At 35.6% G+C, this 25,116-nt stretch overlaps 1 long non-coding RNA gene across 3 annotated transcripts; it reads right to left on the bottom strand.

Annotated features, from left to right (window-relative positions):
- Nucleotides 1-603: 603 nt before the first annotated feature.
- Nucleotides 604-25,063, bottom strand: LOC121071517. Of its 3 annotated transcripts, XR_005820662.1 has the most exons (5): nucleotides 24,969-25,063; nucleotides 22,667-22,875; nucleotides 7,786-7,875; nucleotides 5,424-5,651; nucleotides 604-1,783 (listed from the first exon to the last, which is right to left on the bottom strand). It is a non-coding gene; the product is annotated as an uncharacterized LOC121071517 (long non-coding RNA). The 3 variants fall into 3 exon arrangements; XR_005820661.1 differs by lacking the exon at nucleotides 24,969-25,063 and having other exon boundaries at nucleotides 22,667-23,491; XR_005820660.1 differs by lacking the exons at nucleotides 5,424-5,651; nucleotides 24,969-25,063 and having other exon boundaries at nucleotides 22,667-23,491.
- Nucleotides 25,064-25,116: the final 53 nt, after the last annotated feature.

Raw genomic sequence — 25,116 nt, 5'->3', positions numbered from 1 at the left:
TGTAAATTGCAACCACCTCTTGCTCTTGGTTTCATATCCAAGAATCTCCTCAAATCCACAGAAGTGTAAATGCCTTGGAAGAGTTACAAAATCCCTAACCAGGTAAAACTGAGTTTGAAATTAGCTGCAGAATAAGATTTAGAACAGTACTGGGACATCTGAATCAGTGTGGAATCCAGGAAAATCATAACAGTGGTCTCAGTTTCCTCATGTGTAATGAGGAATTATCTCTCCCATTTACCTCAAACTGTGATAGAATTAATCACACGATTAAGGGGGATCTGCAAATTGCCTTGTACACGTAACGTTAAAGCATCTTTAAATGGGAAATTGGGAGGTTTGGCTTCCTTGAGATTTGTATGCTTGCTTTTGTGAATTCATACATAAAAACTATTACTAGATTTTAGACTAGAATGAACTCAAGCCCAGAGACTTGCATATATCATATTAACATAACATACCTAGAAAAGCCCCAGATTAAACCCAACTTCTCAATGGCATTCCAATTTGATTACATTTTACTCAGGATCTATCCTTACAGATGTCCTAATCAAAAATAGGTTTCTTTTCAGCTGGATAACTGAAATACAGCAGATACAGTCTACAGCAATAGAATTACCAAAAGAAAAAATTACTATCTTTAAGCGCCAGCAAAGTGAACTCAATTTTCAGCTGTAATTTGGTTTTACACTTGAATTTTAAACTTATCCACATCCAAATACAGCTTTGTTAACTGAACACAGACAGACCAGATATACTTGTTTCTTCTCCCTGACCACCTTACTCTCAAAAAAATTCCATTTAATGGAATAGACAGTAAACACATGCAGTACAAGAAACAAGCCACATAGAAAGAAGAGGGGAGTGTCAGATTTTCATTATGAATACAATGGAAAATAATTTGGGGAAATTACATTGTTCTTCTAGAAGTCTACAGCTTATAGCAATCTGCTCTAATGGACAAGAGGGATGAAGTTCTCCAAACATTATGCAAAATAGTTAAGAAAATAATTGGAAGGGCAGAAAAGGGAGACTGCCTCCCACAGAATTTGTTGCTTCACATAAGCAGACCACAGTGCCTCAACATTTGTTGAGCCCTCACACCAAACACAAATCCAATAAAACATTTGCTCTGCATTCTTTCAGAATAATTGCCAAATAAGAAATCCTGGATCAGATAACTTTTCTGCTGCTTAAAATCTGTGTAACTGTGACACTTTTTGCATTAACATGTATCTAGTATACTAAATGTGACTCATTTTAATGCTATATCGATATGCCTGACCTCATAATAAATATTATGGTCCCTGGTCTTTAAATTTTGAACAGTGGTGCTTGGGTCAATGGCACATTAATAGGAGTCAACTACTTTCATGAATTGTTAATTAATTACTTTTTCTATTTTGCACATTATACCGATCGTCAAAGAAATAATAATAGTTTTGGTTTGGTTTGGTTTGCTTTTCATAACATGTATTTGCTAACCCAGAGCAAAGATATAAATGTGTATTGTTTGAAATGCATGGATGCTGGGAAGAGATTTCTTAAAAATTACTTAACTTTTGGATTATCATACTGTTTTGATTTGAATTATTTCCCCCCAAATATATTTTGACTAAGTTACAATGCCAAAAATGTTGTGTAGTATGGTGAGACAGCTGTAGAGTTGACACCAAAATAATTGAGTCGAATCTCTTGCACTTCCAGACTTTTCAATGTGAGCGAAGTTCTCTACAACAGCTAGTCATCGTGCATACGTCCAGTATCTCCAGAACTTGCATTACTGAAAAATAAAATCATATTTACTTGCACCATATGAAGAGAAAAAAAAAATCAGAATGTGCTCATGTATCAACAATTCTCTACTTGACTGTGCCATATCTAGAGTGGTATAATTCCCTGGGTAGAGTGACGTTCCACTGGACTAAAACTCTACAGAATGAAGACAGAACTAGTAATCTAATTGCATTTCTAAATGAACAGGTTATCATGGAATATTATTATAAATACTCAGGACTTCTTAATTAAGTCTTCTTAAAGAAACAAAATTAAGAATGTGTTGAAGGGAGTTGGGAAGCATCAAAAGTAAGGTCAGCCAGGTGATGTTAAATACACAGTGGTTCCTTTCCATTTACTTCATCCTACTGTCCTAATACTCTTTTTTCCTTTACTAAAATTCACAGTAGAAGATACCATATACCTTAAGCAGTTTATATTTTTCCGAATTGCTACAAGTAAATTAATTTTAATGCCAACATTACCCTTTTCATCAGTACGGATATACTGCTAATGATTTTTTCTTCAAATGTAGAATTATTAATATGTTTAAACCAAAGTCACTTACTTTTTTGCACTATTTACTCACGTTTCAGAAGACAAGGCAATTAGTTAGTGACAAATCAGCTTCAGATTTAGGTGGCTTAACCGAATGCCTGAAAATTTTCATTGCCAGTATTGTTGTTATATTTACCGTATAAATCATTGTATAAAAATTGTTTTGTTTCCACATTTCACTGGAATATACCTTTTTGTTTCATAGTAGTACCACAGTGCTTCTGGGAGCACTTAATGTTGCAACACTGCAAACAGACAACAGCATGGCTACACATCAGTGCCTAATATTTGCAAAATTAGTATTAAAAGTAGGATTACAATATTGTTTTTTATGCCACGATATAAACATAAGCATTTTATCATTATCAAACCACTTAAGAGGACTTAAGTTGTCCATGCAATTTGTATGTTACATTCCTTCTTTTTATTATTTAACTTGCAATTTTAAAATAGATGAAGGTAAAATGAAATAGCTTGAAATATAAATTTAGAATCATAAGAAATATAGTTTATAGGATGTGCACAACAGGAAACTACTTGGCTCAGAACAGCCTCAGAACACCCTATGTCACCCTTCCTCAGACCTGTTTAAGCACGATCTTCCTGTGTTGGAAATTTGTAATTAAAAGATCCAGATACTGTTGAAGCAGGAATTCCTTCCTGTTTATCTGTTAAGACTGCAAAGTCTTAAGGGGTTCTGAAGATTCTCCATTTTTTCATCATTCAATTTTGCCACACTACTAAGTTAATACTAAGGTAGCATCACAACATGATTAGGTATGCATAAGCAACATATTTAACAGAATAACAACTTCCAGAGACATTACATGGGTAAGTTCAGCACAAAAGTTTTTGGCAGAGTTGTTAGTCGAAAAACTCAGGGGATAATATACAACTAAATATGGTTATTTTGGTGTTAAGGAATGGGTCCAGATCAATTACAGACTGTGGTCGCTTTTATAAGAAAAGTAACTGTGTCCTATATAGAAAGCATAGCTTTTTATGGAAGCTATTTTGAAAACAATGCTAGGGTTAGGGACAGAAATACTCATCTAACAACACTCAAATTTGACTCATCCTTCTAATATTGTAAACTAATGGGATATTTCTGTTTGAGCTTTCAGCAAAACAGTTCACTTTGACAGACATTTCCAGCCAATTGTGTTTAAGAACATTTAAAACTTACCCAAACGAGGGCATTTAAAAATTCTTGTGAAAATTAACTACAGTGGCCACCACTATTTTGTGAGAATTTATTACTCTACTAAAATATAACAAGCATTTTATGGTTGTTGAGTTACGCTTCTACTCAATCAGGTTATATACACTCAATGATTTTTAGAATAAATATATGGATAAAGAGAATGAAGAATGGAAATGTATATTCTAACTATAAGTACTATAAGGTTTTTCAGAAACAAATACAGATATATCTTCCTGTATCCTCATATCCTTTAAGCCAGGAAACAAGACAACAGGGAGAGTAAAGAAAAAATCTATTCCACTAGCAACACACTATCCAATCACAGCACATCTGCCTTTCTTCTGTGATGACAAGGATGCACAGATGTTTTTTAATATCCATAAACCAATATGCTAACTATAAAAACAAAGGAACACATACAATATACTGCCAGTAATTCTATTAATCTAAGATAAAAAACAAAGATGAAAACAGAATGAATCAGTTTCTTCAAACAAACTTCTTTCTACTTATAAATCAGAGTACTAAAGAGAAATAAATACATATGTATCCTAGTGATCTAACACCCATCCCAAGCTAGCCCCATCTTGTGTCACTGCCTAAGTCATGCAAATTACACCAGAACTGCCAGTTGACTAAGATTAATGACACTGCGCCAGCTTCTTTGTTTCTCTCTGCGGCCGTTTAGTGTGAAATACTATCCAAAAACATTATCTATCCTCTATTAATCCCACAAATTTGTTCACACCATGCACATTGTTTAGGGCAATTTACAACAGGAACATACTGAGCACAATTGCATTTAATTACTTGGGTTCTAATTACATTCATTAAAGGCTAATAAAATAAATGAAACAGCTTTAAAAGCTTCTGCAAAACACATGGGTCTTGTCTCCCTCATGAAGCATACTGTAGAGGTTTGATGTGAAACATAGATTTCAACATATATGTCTGTCTATTATGTATCTGTAATATACACAAAGACATCGAATGCATAGATATGCATTTATTTATTTATATTTATATATGAACCATATGCATGCCAATTCTGAATGATCCTAAATACTGCTGATATTTACTTATATTACTAGTCATGAAGATGCCAGGCACCCCAAACTACTTTTTAATGTGGTATGTTGAGAGGGAGGAATATCAGTTTTAAAATTCCAACCCAGTTCTTTTAACTGTTTCCACCTGTACTACAGAGTTATTCCCTCTTTCTCTCTCATCTTATATCCGCATTATAAAAGATATAAACTGACATCAGAAAGGAGAGAAAGACAGCAAGAAAGAGAAGAAGAAAGAACAGGGAAAACCACATTGCTTTATTTGGTATATATTCTTTAAAAATGTTTTGTTAAGGCTCATTTCTGACATTCATCTGAGGATCTGATTTTTTTCTTAGTAGCTATTTACATTAAAAAACACATTCTGAAGCACACTAGGCAGTCTAAGTAAATCCCCCATGGTGGTTAAAAATGCAGCTTGTTAATAACACAATTTCCTAATTCTTACGTTTCTATGCTATTTCCATTGTGCTTACAAAGCGGTTTATGGCAAAAGACAGAATCTGGAACATGCTGCTGACAACCGTGCCAGACAGAATTCAGTGCTGGAGACTTGAAGAAAAAGTGCTTATGGTGAGATCCTCTTGTTATATCTATTCATTGTTCTTGGATTTATAAGAAGATGACCTTAGTCATCAAGGAAAGAAACAAACATCTAGTTAATTATCCTATGAACCTCTTATACTGTGTACATGTGTGGTCTTAGATGAAGATCCAATTTGGCACACTTGGAAATTTAAAACTCTTAATTATTCTGCATCACAAATATAACAGCAATGAAACATGTCTGCCAACAGTTAAAAAGTATATAAACTTACACTTAATTTTGTTTTATGAAGAAATAAGAAAAAAATCAGCTTTGAGGATTAGCTTCCAAGGACTGCAGAGTTTATGGTTCTCTACAACATATGTGAGCACATCACTGGTAATCCCGGATAAGCAAGTTAATTTGTAGAATTTTAATAAATGTTTTTAAGCTCCATGAGGCACTCAAAGATTTGGTGCAGATTCTATGAAGTAAATAACACCCATCCAACGTATCTTCCCTGTGAAGATGAGATTTAATAATCATTCTCTGGCTAGAAATGTGTTTATTTAAACATATTTTAACAAGTTCACTTTTTTTAGTCCATTACTGACATATTAATTATATTCTATGTTAAAATAAAATATAAAACTTTTTTTTTTCTCCTTGGAATATGTTTTACAAGAGGTGCGCTGTGCTTGTGCAGCACTTCAGGCAGTTTAACTGAGAGCAATAAAATAACCATGGCTATGTGTACCATTTCACAAAGTTCACCTTAAAATTATACAACTTTGCCACCTGTATGTCTCAAACTGTTTCTTATTATGAGCACACAACCAATTTCTTTTGCAAACTATTAAAAGAGCAGACATTTAAACAACAACAACAAAAAAATCATACGAATCCCTCATTCAGATATATAAACCTCTCATTCGTGAATCAACATTTGCTTTGGAGAAGGGAGGAGGGGCACCCATCCTGCACAACAAAGCAGCAGCTCAATACAGCTGCCATCTGGCTTCCTCCTGCAGTTCACTTCCCATAGCAAACAAGATCCATAGTTTAAGGAGTGTTGGGGAAGGGAGAAGGGCTGTAGTTTTAACCTTACAGCTTTATGATGGGGCATTTTTCCACTCTATAAAAACCCCTCTTAATATAGGAGAATGGAAAGCTCAGGAAATTGTTAGTAGGATAGAAAGCCTTTCACTTCTGTGTTTCTGGTTCAGATCCACATCAACTCAGTGGTAACCAAATATAACTACCACCTAAAGGACTTTTTAATGAAATGAGTTAGCTGATCTCAGTACAATACCTAGTGAGCAGGCATCCATATCACTAAAAGCAACACCAAATACAATAAACTCTTTCCTCCTCACTGTGCAGAAATTGCTTCTCACCAGTAGCAGCTGAGAATACTTCAAACATTAAAGCATAAACCAAACTATTTTAACGACAAGAGAAGAATGAGTGCTAAAAGCATGATGCAGTCAGTTAGGGGTCTACCGTGTGGTATGCAGTTTCTTCTTGAGTTCATAAATGCAGAAATTTATCAATTTTCAGGTTATGTTCTACTCCCTACTGTCCTTAGCTTTTCTTGTGTAGAGATGATGAAAACTGGAGTAGAAAAGAACCTAACAGTTTAGTTTTACGTTTATACTGGAGCAGCTGAAGACTCAAACTGACGGACATGCATTCTCTGTTATGTGATGGTGTGCATTCACCATTTTGCCATGTTTCAAAACATTAACAGACCCGAAGATTCAGACCATGTACTCTGATTGTTCTATCACACAAAAAAGAACAGAACATAAATATATGCTAAAGCAATGACACAATCGCTATTTTAAGCAGTAACATAAAACCTAGTAGTTTACTTGTTGCAAGCAGTAAGGAACCGAGTCCTTTCGCTTTAAATTATTATTAATATCAATGGTAGCCCTAAAAGCTTTCATTGAAATCAGTGGAGTTTTTCCATTTCTCCAGTGGGATGTGACTTTATACACATTAATGATGAGGTATTCAATGCAATAGACAGAGAGTTCACAGCATGATGAAGTGAAAGAATTTCTTTCCATATCTAAAAAGCAGCATTAGTTTATAGTCAAAGGAAAATAAACTTAAAAATCAAACATCCGTGTTGCTGGAAAGGTCAAATGCTGTTCTAACTAAATGGATAATATTCATTAAGACTGATCAGTGAAAAACACCAACAAAATGAATAAATACAACAAAAGAGCTAATGACCTCAATCCCTAGCAGCCCCTTGACCCTTATTACTACAGCTGCTGGTGTAGGAAAGGATTAAAGGGGTCTAGAAATCATTGGGTTAACATACAAGGGCTCAGAAATTTGACCTTGGTTACTTACAACATATATCCCCTACTAAAAATGAGTATACGAAGAGAATTAAAAACAGAGCTAGCAAAGGTCAGCTTGAGTGCAGATAAACTAAGAAAAAGGAGGCTTGAAAGGCAGAAAGGTTTTATTTCTCCCACAGTACTTTGTTGTAACCAAGATGGTCTAAGGACAGAGGCAGGATTAGGGCAGCTGACATTGTTGAACATATTAGTTAAACTTTTGGGCTCACAAACCCTTCTTTGTGTCTTTAACAGAAGCAGCAGCTTTCAGAGTTAAATAAATGAACAACTACTCACCACTAGGTATGTACCACCAGGTCCATATGTCATAAGACGTATGAGTAACATCTTCGTCACCATGAACAGAAAACTGGACTTCCTCACTAACTGCAATCAAAAATTCAATAATAATGACTCTTTTGTCAAAGTGCCTCTGAAAGAGTCATATACTAAGACCCATTCCTAGATATTAAGGTCAACATCAAAGATGGTAATCTATAAACTAAAATGCATACAAACCCAAAGATTAACAAATTTAACTCCATAGACCTGCAACTATCTGAAACACACATGCACACAAATCAAGCATCCACAGATGCCATCCCATTCACTCTGAAGAAGAATCTTGTGATGCCTGTTTCATCCATCCAAAGAAGACTTTTAGTCAACAAACAATCCCACAAAAATATCACTCTCTTTTTTTGAAAGGGATATACCTGAACATCACATAAGGAATTACAGCTGTCAGATAACCTTGTGCTCAGGACTTAAACAGAAAATCATTAACCAATTATAAGCACTTCTGGAAGAAGATGCCACCTGAAGATGTGTTCCAAGAACCACCTTAGCCTTTGAACAGTCTGTAACCTCAGAAAAGTCACCATCAGAAACATCCTAAGGATGGTCCAAACACATTGAATGAAGACCATATCTGAGCAAGAAACGTAAAATCTGACAACACCTCTCTATTATTACTGTAATAAATAATCTCTCAACAGAACCACCACTATCTTTCAGTTCTACAACTGTACTTTCAGGAATGTAATACATTTTATCCCAGTAACTTGCCATCATAATAACTACAATGTATGTAAAACTAAGCAAAAACTACATCCCAGAGTGAACTGACACAGCCCATAAAGAAAAAAAAGTGCTCATCTGCCAAAAGTGAAGCAGCAATGACCACATTACTGATCTCTCAGTCTTCCCCGATTGCTCAGACCCTATGTCCTTATGCCCAAGTAAAACCTACAAATGTTATTGAAGTTTTGGTAATCAAAACTTGCAACTCTACTGAATACCAAAAATCATGGATACAAGAGAGTGGTTTTATAGCACATTTTAATCTCCCTTCTTTCCCTCCCAAACTTACCTCTCTGTGCTATAAACATCGTCTTTTTTCCCTAGAGGAAGTATTTTTGTCTTTCTCTCCTGTTCCCTTACCGCCTATCATCCTGTCCCTTCCACAAGTACTAACTGCTTTTCTTTTAAAGATGTTTGAATTGATGTATGTCCGCTATCTCTGAGCAACTGTTCTCAACTTTTACTTTGCTGCTATTTCACACATGGAAGAGTGACTTGTGTGCCTGCAAGCCTAACTTCTCTAAATATGCCAAATGATCTAATAAAAGACATTACTTCTATTTACAAACCTCCTCCAGAATTTCTTTAAAGTCAAGTCTGTTGACAAACGAACTAAAAATGTGAGACAATTACAAGACAAATTATGGTGTAATAAAACTTTGGGTTCATTCTACATATAGTACTATGAAACTCAAGCAGCAGTTTTCTATATTTTAAAAGTTGGTTTGAGCTAAAAATTGTAGAAATTAAGTTTTAAAATGGTATTCCTGTAGCTCTGAATCCGAATAATTAACAAAATTTAATTTCCTTTTCACTTGGGGGGGCGGGGGGGGAGGGGAAAGAGAGAGAGAAAAAGAAAAGGTTGTTAAGGTTGTTTTTGCCAAACATATAATAACTGACCATGAATGAAGGAAAAATGACTCTAGGGAGTTTTTCAGAATTCATGCACAACAGAGAACCGGATCAGGACAAGCATGGGAAGACAACCTGAGATGTATTTTCTACTTTTTTCATTTTAAGTTTCTTGTACAATGCAAGCCAAATAGTGGGAAAGAAGTAAATTTTGATCCATCAGTGGACCTAGGCACTTAAAATAAAATGAGAAAGGCATTAGAACAGCTAGACCTCCACACGTCAGGAACTGGATTTCATCTAGGGCCAGTGAGCAGCCTTCAAGTAGCAATCTGTGCTTAACCTAGATATACATTTAGGTTGTACTTAACTGTTATACATAACATACCTACATAACATACATAACATACTTACTATACTGTACATAACATACTTACGAAAGGAGGGAGAAAAAGGCTGAAACAAAAGAAAACACATCAAACAATTAAGAAACTTAGGTACACCCTGCTAACTCAGAGTTGCAGGAGTCTAGTCCCACTCTAGTAACTTAGGTAACCACACCATATAAAACCTGACATAATTTTATGAAACTTTCTATGGAAAAATATTTGCTCCTTTGTCTCTGGAACAACTATTCATAAGACAGCTTAATACTTCATTCACTTCGTGGGCAGAAACATAATTTTTCAGTTTACATTTAATAATGTCCCAGCTTACGATCATTGGTTCTTTCAGTAACTGCCATTTGCTTTAAACAGGTCATTTCCCACTTTGTGGTTTATTGCCCATCAATGTTTTCGCAGGTAACTGTTGTACCACCTCCCAGTCTTTGATTTACTACACCAAGCAGGCTAAGCTCTTAAGTTTAGGGGCTAAACTTAAGTTTAGCCTTGTGGCTCTGCCTTACTCTGTTCAGCTGCCCCCATCTCAGCTGAACTCATCTTTACTGACAGCAGCTAACCAGAAATCCACTGCAGTATTCCAGATGTTCAGACATACCAGCCTCGTGTATGATGGAATCAATACTTATCTTCTTTACTAAAAATACATCAGACCCACATGAACCTCCAGCTTTTTATGTTTACAGTCAAGAAGGTGTAATTTATAGCTGAAATTCTTGTTATTTTCACCTTGTATTACGGAATTTCAGCCCATTTGTATTACTACATGCTTCAAGGTCACCCAGCAGTAAGATATTTTTGCATAAAAGCCTACAAACATCAAACATGAACATCTACCAGTTTGTGCCAGTGCCATTAATGAAAATATTACATAAGATAACCCCCAAAACACTCATTGAAGAATATTATTCCTGCATCTGTCATTTTATTTTTCAATAATGTCTCCTTAGACATGTTTTAATCTTAATTTATAAATGCCTTCATTACATTACAAATTTTCAGAACAACATCATATCTTATAAATTTAGTGACAATACACTGAAAAAAATGTCAGCCATCACATACGTGGAACCGGATTCTGACATTAGCAGCAACATTTGTTCTCCATTCTGTATCTGGGAAGTTAATCTCCCATGGTTACACAAGTCCTAGTAGGGTTTGTCTCTGATATTTCACGAATCCGAATGTATCTAATATACCCAAATATATACTAGACCCCTGGGTACTCCTCCAGTAGGATCTGTTTAACAGTTCTTACAGAAGTGAAGCAGCATTTGCAACTATTTTTAACAGACAAAGGTAGGTATATTCTGCTTTTTTTAAGGCATAGCATCATGATAATACAATGCTTTTCAAGAAAAAAGCAAGAAGTACATCTTGTCTTTAGACAATAAAAAGTAGGTGTCCCTCTGAACTGCAATACATTTGCAGGAAAACAAATGCACATGTTAATGCACATGCCTAAGTATTAATATGTACTAATGCATTGCAAAGGACAGAAAAACACACACAATACACTTCTGAGTTGCCTGCAAGTAAGGTAAAGAGCAATACACTTTGTCTTCTCCGACAAAGAAAAACGGAGACGAATTTTCAATAGCCAGTTAATTAATTTTTCCAATTCCAGTAAGAATCTAACTTGGTAAAAGGCCTAAAAGACTTATTTGCAAAGATATTTTAAAATAATAAATAATAGCAAAAGTAGGAATAAAATACTACAGTGCTGTGTCAGTAACACAATGTAAACTAAAACGCAGATAACTTTAAAGCTTAAAAATTAATAAGTATTAAGTCTAAAGCCCTATCAGGTAGCTTTTGGATCACGGGCTTTTTTACCAAATGCCGTGGATTTTTTGGACCAATTCCCATGGGCTACATAATTTAAATAAAGCCACAGCCTCCACACTTAATCATATAGAACAACGGCACATAGGTCTCATTTTTTCAGCTCATATTAATTCCACACTGAAGTCACAAAAATGAAGAGCTAACTAGCTGTTATGGGATGAACAGGTATTGAAATATACTAAAATGCACTATTAACCATTTTACCAAATTAAACCAAAAGGTTTTAAGGAAAGAAACAAATACAAAAGCATTTCTTCCACTGCGTATTTTTGTTTTTACTAACATGGCTGAAAAGTGCGGCAATAGGTTAAAATATATATATTTTTTCTCCCCATCTCTCCTTTCCCAGTACAGATGGAAAATTCTTTTCCATTTCCGAGCTGTCTCACTATTTAACCATTTTGTAGCTTTGTATCATTTTCAAACAAGTTGAACATTTAACCCTTTGGATCTTATGTGGCACTAAAATGTAGTTAAGAATGCTTTTCAAAATCAACACAATAACAAACCATCTCTAAAAGACAGCTGCATCTACACCCCAAAATTGTTCTAGAATAACCCTCCACACAAGTGACTTGTAAATCTTTTATTAAATGGAGCATAATATGCTGCTTGTCCTTAATGGGCTAGAAAATACATTAGTAGTAAACAAATTTCCCAGTGCTGAATTTACAAAATATAGCATTACTGTACTTCATAATAGTGAATACTGTTTTATAAGCACCACAGAAATACATTACTTTTAAGATGGTTTACAGATACCTCTGTCTGTTAAGATATTGCTTGGCTGCAAACCCATTAATCTAAACCAGATTGTAGTATACCTGTGATGTCCTACAAGCACTAATTGATAAGAGTTCTCAATTATAAACTTCACTTCATTCTTATGAATGCAGTAAATGAAGACGTGGAAGTGGATGAGATCTTGTTTTGGATAAGACTCTAGTCCTTGTTAAAATGTTATTACTTCAGATCTGGTTATATATCATCATTGATATAACAATAACAGATGTCTTAGTTGCACATTCCTTTTCTGCCTGCCTTTCAGCTATGATTTTACAACTTGTAAAGGATTAGAAGAAGTTGCTAAAGGATTTACAAGAGACTTCTGCAGTATTTTTTAAAAGACAAGTATAACATTGTTTTTACAAAACTGTCAACTAACATGACTTTCATTCAAAGGATTATATTCTGTTTTACTTTCCTATTTGTGAAATTATTGATTTGGGACTAAGTTTATCAGTGAAGATCACTATGTGTGATAACAGGAACAGATAAGTGGTAGTGGTAACCAGAAAGAAACTTCAGAAATTTAGGAAAGTACCTAAAAAAGCTTTTACTTGAAAATAAATGCACATATGCTACAACATTATATTCTCCCGAGGTTTTTCAGAATCACGTTTTGATTAGTGATTCTATAAATACTTTAAATTAATAGGGATTGATTTGAAGCAGTTTCCTTTTCATTGTTCTGCCCCTCACTTCAATAAACAGGAAGATTATAATTACTACTTAAAACTTCCTTAACCAATGTTCTTTTCTGTGGCATTTCACTGTCAAGAACAATGACTGGAATGGGATTAAACAACCAACCAAAAACATGCAAAGATTTTGGATTCTCTTTTTTGTTGTTGTTGCTAAAAAATGTTTCTTTTTCCAGTGTACTAGTGTTTTTCCCCTCCATAATTTTGTTCAGTTTTGAAAGAAAATTTATTTTAGACCAACCGTTATAGTTTCACCACTGTCTATGGAAACTCAGGGGGGTGGGGGGTGTCAATTTTACATTTGTTTGTTTGTTTTTTCATAAAACCTTAAACTAACCTAAGTTTGGTTGTGGAGTTTAATGTTAGGACTCAGAGAAGGGTTAACTCTCTAAATGTATTCACTGAAAAGCCTTGTGGTGTGTAAAAAAACACACCATACACATTCATAAATTAACAGAATGAATATTCCAATTAGTCATCATCCTGAATTGTTGCTAGAACTAGGGAACAGTTATCCAATTCCCCAAGTAGAAAGCCTGAAGTAGCCAAACAAAATGCTGAAGTTCTAGCTTTTAAAATTTATCACAAAGTTTTACAAATATTCATTCCAAGAATTTTAACCTTTGCCACAGATACTTACTATTATAATCAGTGAGAAATTGGGTCTTGTGAGGACTGCATAATCAAATCCTTAATCTATTTAGATTTTCAGTTGCAGTTTACAACATCAAATTTCAGCCAAAAGGCTTTGCGATATTGTTCTCTGATTATTTTTGACCAAAGCTATGCAAACTCCTTTCACATAACTCATGACAGCTATGTCTACACAGACTGGTACAGTAATCATACATCTTATCCATGTTCTGAGGTGGTCAGAGGAAGCCACATATCCAAGCTTGCCAGATGCTCTGCCACAGTGGATACGATCTGCACAGCAGAAGACTTTGATTAACAAACTACCACAGTAACACATAAAAGTACAGAGTGCAAATACACCATCACACTCACAGTTATATCCATTCTAATAATTAACATATGACGACTGACTATGCAATGTGGCGGACCTGGTCTATAAGCTGTCCAGTATAACTAAAGTCCATTTCAGCTCATTATACAGAAGTGTCACTAAAATAGTATTATTTTTTTCTAAAAATGACTTAGATTAAAAAAAAATCTTACTGATGCAAATTATGAATTTTATTTGGATATACTAAATAAAAGATGCATAAGAAATTAATCGCTTCTTATCTTATAGAAATTAGGCCTAAGTGGTGTACTGAATATAAATACTGGAAGAAAAATATAATGCTTTAAAAGAGCCTAAAAATAAGGGTTGTGCTTATACTAAGGACAAAGAGCTAGATGTAAAATACTGTCCTGTTAGGTGTAAAGACTTACTAATTCTAAGTGGGTTTAAACAAAACAAATTTCACTGACTTTTCCTAAAACCATCTCTCTTTCATCATACAAATTTCACAGAATCAGAAAACCATTTGGATTGGAAGGACCCTCATCTAGGCCAACCCTTTATGCTTAAGCCAGAACATCTAAAGACAACTCTCCAGGACTGTGCCTGGTCAGCTTTTGAATAACTCCACAGATGGTGACTCCACAACCTCCTCTGGGCAATCTCTTCCAGTGCTTGACCACCCTCACAATAAAAAAAGTGATTTCTTGTGTTCAGATGGAATTTCATGTGTTTTAATTTGTGCCCATTGCCTCCTGTCTTGTTAGTGGGCACTACTGAGAAGCGTATGGCTCCCTCGTCTACATTCTCTCCCCTCGTCTACATTCTCTCCCCTCAGATATTTCTACCCATTGACACAATTTCCGCTTAGCCTCCTCTTCTCCAGGCTGAACAGTCCCAGCTCTCTCAGCCGCTCATATGAAGGATGCTCCAGTCCTTTAATCATCTTGTGGGCCTGCACTGGACTAGCTCCAATACATCTGAATCTCTCCTGTAGTGCGGAACCCAGAACTGGACACAGGGCTTGATGTGCAGCCTCACTAGCACTGAATACAGAGGAAAAATCACTTCCCTCAGTCTGATGGCAATGCTCCTCTCCATGAAGTTACTGTTGGCCATTTCTGCCATGAGGGTGCACTGCTGGCCCACAGTCAGTTTCTTGTACAGCAGGACCCCAAAATCCTTCTCAGCAAAACCGCTTGCAAGACAGGAGAATCCTAGCAGGCACTGGTGTCTGACGTTATTCCTCCCAAGAGGTACGACTCCATTTCTCCTTGTTGAACTCCATGAGATTCAATTAATTTAAATTACATTTACAAATTCAGGGATGATCATCTGGACAACTAGATTCCAACCTCTACAAAGGCCCAAGAAAATCCATATCTATTTTAAGTAAGCCAATTTGCTTCCTTTTGGATTAACTTTAAAATGATATGATAGCTTAAACATTCTTTCTTACCACACAAATTAGTGCAACAGTTGTCTAAGAGACTCCTAAGCACAAGTAAATATCCATAGTAAAATTCACCACAGTTTGTTTTGAATGCTTAATGTCCATGGATCAACTCCTTTTAGGCACTGTTGGTACTGGTTACTAAGTGGAAACATCAAGGCAAGCAGAAACAAGGAAAGACAAGAGACCAGGGATGTTTTGACAATTAAAACTCCTCCATCTCCTGTGATCCAGACACCAGATTAAAACAAGTGGGGCATTATCATCACTATATTTAAGTAAGATATCCTTACCAAACAGGGCTGGAAAAATGGAATAGATCACAGTACCACTTCTGCCCGCTCAACTGCCTCTTCTAGCCTCACAGACACTAGATGTTGCCTGGAATAGATGTCTTGGGTTCTTTCTGATACCCTTCTTCTGACAGGCTTCATTTTTCATTTTATAATCCTTCTCCTGTTTCATTAACTTCCTCCTTTTGCCAAAGAGCACATGGTAGTTACAAAGGATAATATTGCGAGCAGCAACACTGACTTTAAATTGATAAACCTAGCACACAACCTACCAAAATCAAGCTATAATAAAAATAAGTTAAAAAAAATCAAGCTAGACAAGTTCAAATCAGGCTACTACCAGTAAACAGTGGAAGTAATTAACCATAAAGAACTTAGCAAGATTATTTTATTTCTGTGTGATATTAAATCAGGAGTTAAAGATTATTCTGGTTACTGTTTTGAAAAGATGTTCTCTAATTCAGTCAGAGGTGCTGAATTATGAGCCATAATTAATGAAAGCCCTACCATATATGTTGTGAAGGAGATCCCACTAAATGGCCATAGTGACTTTGCTTCTGGCTTCAGATCAGAAAGAACATATGAATATATTAGCAAGTTAAGTTATATTTTAAACTCATTTTGAACACAACTGCTTACACAGAAAGCAAGAGTTAGGCTTTGTAGATCTAACACAAATACTATCAAATACAATGTTTACAATTACAATACTAAATATGGAAACAGTAAACTCATTTTCTAAACTATCTTTTCTTAAATGGCATCATATACCAAACTACTGTATTGCTCTGAGCATCAACCTGCCAGGAAAGACACTAGGTATACTAAAGCCATGCAACATGGCAGTAGTCTACATTTTAACTTACCCTTAGGGACTACTTAACCTCTTGTTTTACTTTTTCCATGCCAGATAAATGGTAGGGATAACCAAATGATGATATTTATGTCATAACTATGTAAAGGTCAGCAAAGTTTAAATATGTTGGGTTCTAGTCATAAATATTTGACTAATAGGAGTGTATTTTTCATCTTTAAACCCTGAGATTGGCACTTGGGTAGGCAGCAAATTATTCTGAATGAACATGTAAAATACACAGCTCTCTGCACTGGCACCTGAGTTGAATTTCTCTAGATAATTTTACTTAATACCAGTGCCAAATATCAAGTAATAGTAATAATTATGTTACCATTCTTTACATTATAAAGGTAATCAACTATGTCAATATAAGTTGTACTATGTGACTGATAGTGAACCTCCTTACATCACTTTGACTTCAATTAAATAATTCCAGATTCACGCTAAGGTACATAAAAACAGAATCTAGTCCTATACATCTCTTATTACTAACCAAATGGCAGTTTCACTTAGTTTATAGGACAGAAAGAGCAACTGTTTTATTACAGGGGAATAGGAGACCTACTTCAAAACTGTCTAAATTTAGGCAATCTACATTGCCACTTTGGATATCTTTGAAACAACTGATTTTAGTATTACTGTAGATACTTGCATGATGTAAGTATACTCAAACCTTTCCTCCCTGACCAAAAAAGAAAGCACTATCAATCCAGGAAGATGCTTTTTTTTTTTTATTATTATTTTTAAACTGAAATAAAAATTGACTTGATGTCCAAAGAAATCATTAATGACTACTGCTCTATGGAATTACATACTTTTCTATTTCATTCATTAGTGGCTCAACTAATCCATCTGTATCATCTTCTCCCTTGATTCTTGAACTGAACAACACTAGATCTGAACAAATAGCCATATGATTCCAGAGAGAATGACATCATATAAATCATTAATATTTTTACTTACTTAAAAGTAAGTTTGGGGGAGCTTAGACAACAATTTCTTACATGTATATGTTTTCCAGGCTGTTGGATTAGGTAGGTTTTTTTCCCCCCAATTGGTATGGCTTGAGTTAGATTTAAAAACAGGTCCCAGAGGAGGCCGATAAGTGGATTAGAGTGGAACATAAATTCCGTATGTCACCTAGTCCCTTAAACCTTGATGTCAGTAACATGCCTAATCATTCCATTATTACAAATGTCAAATATGCTTTACATGTGTTAGAAAGAGTAGGTTTCAGAAGAAATGGAAGACTCACAAAACTGTAATGCTATTAAAAACTTCCATGCAAAAATATTTAAAATATTACAGTGTTCACCCATTGGTATTTCAGATTCTTATTCTCTTGTAATGTGCCCACTGGATCTCCTAGTATGAGAGACAGGCCTGACTATCTATTGGCTACACATACTTTACTTCTCCTTAATGGTCGATTTCAATGAGCTAGCACAGCAACCTGACGAGTGTATAAAGACAGAAGAAAAATTTACAACATGATTTTTTTTTTTCAGTAAGCTGAGAAGTTATACCCAGGAATCTTGCTTAGAAAATATGAGAATTTTCATTCTAATCAGCAAAACAAAGTGCCTCAGCTGAAGTAGTTTTTGCACTGGATTTTAAGAAAGATGTTGCAAAATATAGAGGAAAAAATGACAATCCTTTGAGAAGAGAATGACTTACAAAACAGGACTGAAAGAATTGAGCTTGCATGCAGTGTAAGACAAAAATGGAAGAAGTGGATCAGCATTATAACCACCTTGAAAAAAGTAAAAAAACACAGTGATTCTTCACTTTCCTCAAAGTACAGAGCAGAAAGTAAGTTGTTTAATTTGCAATACATGAGACTGGAAATAAACATTAGAAACAAGCTTTCAAACTTCAAGTGAGGTAAAATCCTGGAACATGTTGCCAGCGGAGATAATGAAAACCTGATTATCAAAGTCTACAATAACAAATTAGAAATATTTCAGTATGAGACAGTGCAGTTATATCTGATATCATCAAATATCTGATCCGGCTGCCTACATGATCTCTTGAGGTTAGCTGCATTCTATGTTTCTATGATTCTGTGACAACAATCATTCAAGAATATTACAATCCTTTACAGTGAAAATACTTGACATGTAATGAGAGGTAAGAATCCTTGGGCAATAAAGCATCAAGCATTTTGGAAGACAATCAGTGAATGAAACCTGAACGATTCAATACAAGTCCTTAAGTATAAGGTGACAACTGAAACTTCACCACTAGGGGAAAAAAAAAAAAAAAAAGGCACACAAAACCTTTAATCTACCTTTATGCCCCTCCCAAAGCTTATCTGATCTAAATAATTCAAAGTTCCTGAAAAACTGTCATATGCTGAGAATTCCAGACCACATATAAGATCCTAATTTTCAGGCTGGCTAATCATACACAGCCCCCATTAAAGTCAAATAGCTCATGTGGTGAGTCATAGCAAGCTATACAAACAAACCTTTGCTTTTTTCTTTTATTTCTTCTGTGTTGAAGCAAAAAGACATGGACAGAAAAAAAAAAAAAAAAGAACCAAACAACAGAATACAGCCCTACAAATCTACGTTTCTGGTGTTAGTTGATAGATACTGAGTCAATGGGTCAGGGAGCTAACACCAACCTGGTATCTCTCATAGTTCCTGCTTATGCAGAATTTGTTCCTCTTTCAGAAATTTGTTGGAAAGAAATAAAACGCAATCCTGGAGCTACTTTTAGGCTTGTGTAGTATTTACCTTTCTATTTGATATACTTTTGGCTATAAGAAAAGAGAAGCAGACAGGCTACTTAGATGCACTGGCATACTATGTTTCTACCAAGTTAATAAACAACTTAGCAAACGGCTGTGTTACAAGAATGTCTGGAAAACACATTGCAAAGTTACTGAATTTTGCTAATAAGCAGGCTAGAAAATAAATACTGAAAACAATCTAACACAAAGTGTATCTTTATGCCACCACAACAGCTATATTTTAATTGGTTAAATTTTGTTTTAATATATTTACACACTGCAGCATTACTGTTATAATGTCAGACTGAAAAATGTGGAAGTTATACTGCTCATTTTGCTGTACAACCTTGATTCAGTCCTTCTGTTTATATGCATTATAAAATAGTTCTTAATTTCCTTTTTTTTTTTTCTTCCTTTGCCTTACTTGCATAAAAAACAGGCAGCACCTTTTTTCAGTACTTCTTTCTAACCTTTAAATTCAAAATTTGGCCTCACTTATTATTTATTGAATGCTGTCCATGCTGTATATACTAAGAATAGTCTTACTAATTTCAATATACATTTTGTAACGAAGCTTATTACCATAGCAGTTTATTGCATAAACACTAGCATGATGATACATATTAACAAATTTATTTCCAAAACACCTTTTCATCTGTCGTGTATTTTCATATAATTTTGTGTCTCTATACATTTGTATTTCATTCATACATATGTAAGATGAAAGATTTAGGCCCAAACTCTCCATTGTTTTGGGCTCTCCTGTGTAATACACTTAGGACCTCAATTTCCTGAGTACCATACTAAGTACATTGCATGTTCAAAGTACAACTTCCATTAAATTCAGTCCCATTGAGAGAGCCTAACATTTTGTGCAAGAAGGCTTTTAAATGTAAATTCTTAGTAGAACATATGCAGGATAATCATATTGCGTAATGGTTGGCACCTAATTTAGATATCTATTTTGTAAGGTTAACCCCCCAGGGTTCTGCTACCATTCATGCGAAGTAGCCCTGTTGCCTCTGGCTATGCATCCCTATTGTACATGTGCTATTCAGTGAGTTGGATCCACAAGTTGATTTAGATGAAGAATAATATTTTTAGTTTTGTTTGTTTACTTGTTTGTTTTTCTGGCATGGTAATTTTTCAGCTGGATCTGCTGGTCTGCCTGACAGTCGTACGCACAAAATTATCAGTAGCAATACAAGTGTGATAAAAGTACACAGGTATGAGGCTGACACTGACCACAACAGGCCAGGAAGATCTCTTTAGGCAGCAGCTTATGGCACCTATGTAATTAAATTATATGTCTGGCACAGAATAATGTGTATGCTGTGTAAAAAAAGGCCACATGGGAAGAAAATTCTACCAAATGACTTCTAAGCTTCCATTTAAAAAGTCCACAAATGAGGCAAGGAGAGAATCCGTATTACCTGGGCAACAGTCATACTATCTTAACACCTTTCCTTTCTGTAGTTCTTGCTTCATTCACCTAGTACATATTCCAAATTCTGCAACAAATGAGGCAAAGGTCCTACAGAAAACAATCTCATTTATCACACAGCTACAGTGTTTTCTTTGTACAAGGAATGAAACTGAAATCCCTTGGGGAAAAAAAGCAGTATGCTGTAGCTGATGATATTTTAACACATATAGACAAAGAGGGCAAATTAACTTTAAGTAATTGAATTTGAAAGCGGAAAGACATTTTCACATTGGTTTCTCCATCTGACTATTGAGAGTTTTAAAAGGCAGATCAAAACTCCAGAAATTTCATCATGTGGAACTACAGAGGAGTCAGGTGGCAGAATATGAACACTCAGAGCATGTTAACAACTCAGTTATAGAAATTGATTTTTAAATAACTCTCATTTTCAAAATTCTTTTACAGCTTCTTACAGAAAATACATAAACATGCAGCTTAGAACCATAAAAAAACCGTCTGTTTCCAAGTCCATTAAAATTGACATACTTTCGATTGATCATAGATCAGGCAGGCCCCATGTATATAAAACAATGTTTGCAAAACACTGTGCAAATGCAGACTTTTTTTTTCCAAATTACTTCAATAAACAAATAAATATTTTAAAGAGAGAAATATTGGGTATAATAGTAGTACAGGAAACTACATTAATTTGACTCAGTGACTGTGATTATGAGCAACAGGTCAGAAGACCTAGAAGGAGAACGATGCCCGCCTGCCTTTTTGAATTGGTATCTGCTATATGTATAACCATTCTGTTATTGTCGTGCTTTTCACACTACTGTGGTATCAAGCAAACCCACAAACATTTTTAGGGGAAAAACAGAAACATACAGTGACTTATCTTGTGAATTAGCAAAACAGTCAATGTTCAACAGTGATATATAGACCACCTGTTCCTTTTTTTTTTCCCCTTTGTGTAACAAACTGAACATACCATGGTTTGTTTCACAATACAATCACTTTCAGAAAGTACATTAAAACCTATGGATATAAATGAGATGATAAACTGAGGGTTCTCCTTGTTTATGAGGTAACAACTGTACCCTGTGGAGGTGTTTATTAGACCTGTTACAGCTATAGTTGCTACCAAGTTAAGTGGAAGCATGCTCAAGTTTTTCTTGTAACACAAAAATGTAAAATAAGTGGAGCTACATTTCATAACAAAAGACACAAAATACGTCAAAAGACTGAAAAATACATGCAAGAACGTACACCAAACTGAACAAAGTGAGAATATTACAAGCATTAGAAAATTGTAATAACCTCTCCAATCAGTTCTAAGTAAGATTCTAGCTTTACCGTGGTTTCCAACACTAACATATAAAAACAAACTGGAAAATACAAGTGAATACTAGCCTTCTTTGCATCAATTTTGCTAGAGAAAGCAACATGGACCAGAGATTGTGCCTATGAAGAAATGGGGTGGGAAAGTAAAAAGACAGTTGGAAAGTCATAAAAATCAAATCAAAACTTGCACTTTGGGCATGAATTGATTGCCCATAATATCACACTATCATTATCTATTCTCAAAACACAGTGGTTTTAAGCTCTGTGGAGACTGATGAATAGTATTTGAACTCAGCTGTAAATCACACTATGCAATCATCTTCTCAAGGTAATGGGGTACACCTGCTAATCACAGTTACAATTAATATAATAAAACACAAAAAATAAATAAATAAATAAATAAATAAACAGACCAAGGCACCATTACTTACCCTTCTACACCAACTGTAGCTGACTCTGTACAAGCAACGACAGGTATCACTGCAAGTCCTCTGCCAGGTGTTTCACTCCAGTTCCCTGTCTTTGTTTTTTTCCCCTACAGTTTGCAAGCCTTCTTTCTTTTTTTCCCCATTTTTTTTTTCTTTAGATGGACTGGAACGCAAGGCAAAAATTGGGAAGAACAGCTGCCAGGGACAGGCACCTAGGAAAAAATAAAAGAGCTAAGCAAGCACACAGCAATGCTTCCTGAGAATGCTCCCCCAGCACCCAACCATTTGTACATGACACTCCCTGAGCCAAAGGTAAATCTAAAGCTTTCGTGCAGTATTCTTCCCTCATGTATTTCATCCAGTTGCTTACTGGATTAATGCAACCTTCCATCATTCACAACATCTTACAATACAAATGCCCGCATATTAACTACACGTGGTCTAATCTTTGTTCTGTGTACTAAAATTGCAATGGCTGTTTAACTGATGGAGAAAAATATGCAATCAACTGTAGGAACATCTCATTTTTTTCTCATTGGAATTTTGAGCATTTCATTGGAATAGTTCTGTACTAACTAATTTATGATAGAGTGACTTATGTTTTGCATGCAGAACTTCCCATCTATGTTTTAAATATCACTGTAAATGCTTCTTTGAGATGAAAAGCAGTGGCTCCTATATCTGAGGGCTACTATCTCCTTACGGCAGCACGCTATTAGCTCATCTTGGTTTCAGTGAACCTTCATGCTAGAAGGTTATTTAGTTGTTTTTAAAATAATTTTGAAATCTACAAAACCTTGTTCTAGTACAAGAGTCTGTGAAGCATATCAAACACATATCTAATACACATATCAGACATTAATAGTTTGATCCATAAACTGGTAATTTTATACTACAGTTCTTCTAACCTATTCCACATCTGCATTCCAGACTGAAGTGTCATTGGATTAAAAATAATAACCAAGAACATGTACTACTGAACAAGGGAGATGACCAGAGAGAAACCTAGAAGTTATAGGTAGTAACATTACTGTTTTAAAAAACAATTTCACAACAAAGACAGTAGGATTTATTTTTTTGGGGGGGGCGGACTACTATTTATTTGTTTCTTTATTATAACCTCATGGGCCTTTAAAGTGGCTATCATATAGAAAGGAACATTCCCCTTTGTCCCAAATACACGCACCTTATACTACCAAGGATACTACTTCACAGAGCTAAATAATGTATTTTTACATTAAATAATATTCTCAATTAAAAGAATTATATTCTGTCAATTTCACATATTATTTTTTGGTCTTTGAGTAAGGGATGGAATCTATAGTTTGGCTTACAAAATGGAATATCTGTAAAATGGAATCTTATAATTTGGCACTGACTTTTCTTTTACTGTGGGGCAACTAATGAGCTTCAGGCATTTATATTTAGGCCATAGTTCCGGAAGCTCCCATGAAAACTCCTTATAGCGGCCTTCCAGTACCTAAAGGGAGCCTACAGGAAAGCTGGGGAGGGACTCTGTCAGGGAGTGCAGTGATAGGACAAGGGCTAATGGCTTTAAACTAAAAGAGGGTAGGTTTAGAATAGGCATTAGAAAGAAATTCTTTACTCAGAGGGTGGTGAGGCACTGGAACAGGTTGCCCAGAGCCGCTGTGGATGCCCCATCCCTGGAGGTGTTCAAGGCCACGCTGGATGGGGCTTTGGGCAACCTGGTCTGGTGGGAAGTGTCCTGCCCATGGCAGGGAGGTGGAGCTGGATGGTCCTTAATGGCCCTTCCAACCCAAACCATCCTGCAAGTCTGATTCTGTTTGAAATCTTAAAGTTGGGACTCCAAGTCACATAGATTTAGCAATAATGTAGCCTGGATATGGCTCATGAATGTGATCCAATCGAAACTAAAGAGAATACTCATATTTGTTACTCTAATGCATAGTTAATTTACTTCACAACGTCCAGCTTACATATGTTGCTAACAAAAGGAGGTTATCTATTTATTTGGTATTATTTTTTAAAAGCAAGCACAGAAATTCAGGCTTGCAATGTGCCTACTGGTATTTAATGAGTCACCATCCCTGTAAGTGTTCAAGGAAAGGTTGGACCTGGTGCTTAGGGACATGGTCTAGTGGGGTGATATTGGTAGTAGGGTGATGGTGGGACCAGGTGATCTTGAAGGTCCCAATCCCTGTTAGGACCTGCAGTTGCAGCGTCACCATGTCAACTCTTTTTTTTTTTTTTTTTTTTTTTTAACCAGAAGTAGGAGAAACAGCAGTTTCCAAGCGACTTTTGCAAAGGGCCTTGAAATTTTTACTTGAGAACAGCAGGCCGCGGCCCAGCTTCCCCTGCTTCGCCCTCCGAGCCCAGTGCCCCCGGCCGCCGGCGGAAGCTCCGTGCCGGCACGGCGGGCCTGGGGCCGGGGCCGGGGCCCGGCGCCTTCCCCTGGCGGCCGGGCGGCTGCG

This window comes from Cygnus olor, chromosome 5 (assembly GCF_009769625.2).
Source record: "Cygnus olor isolate bCygOlo1 chromosome 5, bCygOlo1.pri.v2, whole genome shotgun sequence".
Classification (NCBI taxonomy): domain Eukaryota; kingdom Metazoa; phylum Chordata; class Aves; order Anseriformes; family Anatidae; genus Cygnus; species Cygnus olor.
This window is presented reverse-complemented; position numbering and strand designations above follow the sequence as displayed.